Source organism: Lycium barbarum, chromosome 1, assembly GCF_019175385.1.
Source record: "Lycium barbarum isolate Lr01 chromosome 1, ASM1917538v2, whole genome shotgun sequence".
NCBI classification, from domain to species: domain Eukaryota; kingdom Viridiplantae; phylum Streptophyta; class Magnoliopsida; order Solanales; family Solanaceae; genus Lycium; species Lycium barbarum.
Genome location: NC_083337.1, coordinates 52,483,814 through 52,485,683, shown reverse-complemented (window position 1 = coordinate 52,485,683; position 1,870 = coordinate 52,483,814). Strand labels below are relative to the sequence as shown.

General features: G+C 41.8%; 1 non-coding gene across 1 annotated transcript; it reads left to right on the top strand.

Moving 5' to 3' along the window:
* The first annotated feature begins 1,455 nt into the window (after nucleotides 1-1,455).
* LOC132618915 (small nucleolar RNA R71) lies at nucleotides 1,456-1,562 on the top strand. The gene has a single exon (XR_009574384.1). It is a non-coding gene; the product is annotated as a small nucleolar RNA R71 (small nucleolar RNA).
* Nucleotides 1,563-1,870: the final 308 nt, after the last annotated feature.

Sequence of the window (1,870 nt, the reverse complement as noted above, 5' to 3'; positions counted from 1 at the left end):
AACCTGATTGTTTGTATATAGCAAGGGGCATCAAATTAATACTCGCCCCATTATCACATAAAGCACGAGCAAAATCACGGTTCCCAACAGAACAAGGAATGGTGAATGCCCCAGGATCACCCTTTTTCTGAATAGTAGTAGTTGAGATTATGGAACTCACAGTGTGAGTCAAACTCACGGTTTCATGTTGAACCGTTTTCTTCTTGGTCAGCAGTTCCTTCAAATATTTGGCAAAACTGGGCATCTCCTTGACAGATTCCAAGAAGGGGAAATTAAGAGATAACCACTTCAACTGATCATAAAACTTCTCGAACTTAGCATCCTCCTTCTTCTTTACCAACCTTTGAGGAAAGGGAGATGTAGACCTGAAAAACTGAGTCAAAAGGTGGAGAGCCCATTTCACAGTGTTCTTGCTCGTGTTATCAACATCCTTCACTATCTCTGGCATATTAGCAACCTTCTTGTCAGCAGGATTCTCATCAATAATAATGGGTGCTTCCGACTGCACCTCATCCTCTTCATCTATCGGCTCAAGATCAACTACCTTTTTATCATCCCCTTGGAGTATTTTACCACTCCTCGTAGTGATGGCAAACACACGGTCTACACCGCCTCCCCTATTCTTCGGATTCAGAATAATGTCACTCGGAAGTCCTCCCTTTTTAGGAGGGTGCTGCTCTCTAGAGATATCCCTCATCTATGACTCAAGCTTCTGAATAGCCGCTGTATGGGACCCCACTGTCTCTGTCAGCCCAGATAAAGTCCTCTCAGATTTAGACTGATTTGCCAGAATCTTCTCAAGCATGCTTCAACTTTAGAACTACCTTGCTCTGTTGAGTGCCCTTTCGGTGGTATATAAGGATTGGAACTCTTGTTCCCAAAATTGTTGTTGTTGTTGTAGCTCCCTTGGTTCGCACCACTATAATTATTGTTGTAGTTCCCTGAGTTGTTATAAGCACCTTGACCTTGCTGAGGTCTCTATTGATTCTTATTCTGGTAACACCTTGGTAGTTCTGTCTTTTGTAACCCCCTTGAGAGTTATTCACACAATTAGAATCTTTAACCTGCATAGGGGGCCCATCATGGAACAGACCATCTTGAGTATGGTACATCCCTTTTGGCAAAACTGTATCATCCTCACACATATTTACCATCTTAATCTGGGATTCATCAAACTTCTTTGTTAGCAAGGAAATATTTGTTGCAAGTTTTGCCAATGTTTGGTGGGTATCTTGATTCTCCTTTACTATATTCTAGATCATATCACTACCATACGGTACAACATCAGCATTGTTTGAGTGTCAAGCCTGATTATGAGTAGTCAGCTTGTTAAGTATGTTGGTCACTCATCGATAAGATTTGTTCATGAAACAACCATCAGCTGCATTATTAGCAACTGATAGCTTCACTGGGTCTAGCCCTCGGTAGAACTTCTGTATTAATATGTGATCCGAAAAACTATGATTCAGACTCTTCTACAAATACTCCTTGAATCTCTCCTAGGCTTCATATAGTTGTTCCCCTGGTCGCTGCTTAAATTCATAGATCTTGTCACGAATTTTAGACTTCCTGCTAGGAGGGTACCATTTCATGAGAAAAGCAGTCACCATCTCTGCCCATGTAGTAATCGAATTTCGAGGCAGCTTCTTAAACCATGTTCTTGCATCTCCCGCTAAGGAATATTCGAATAACCTCAGCTGAATAGCATCTTGTGGAACGCTGTTCTGGATGTGATTAGCACACACATCCACAAAATTTTGCAAGTGACGTTGAGGGTCATTCTCGGTAGAGTTCTGAAAGTATCCCTCAAGCTTCAACAATTGTTATAGAGAGGAGTCAATTTTCACAGTAGCAGCTCCAACTCGAGGCT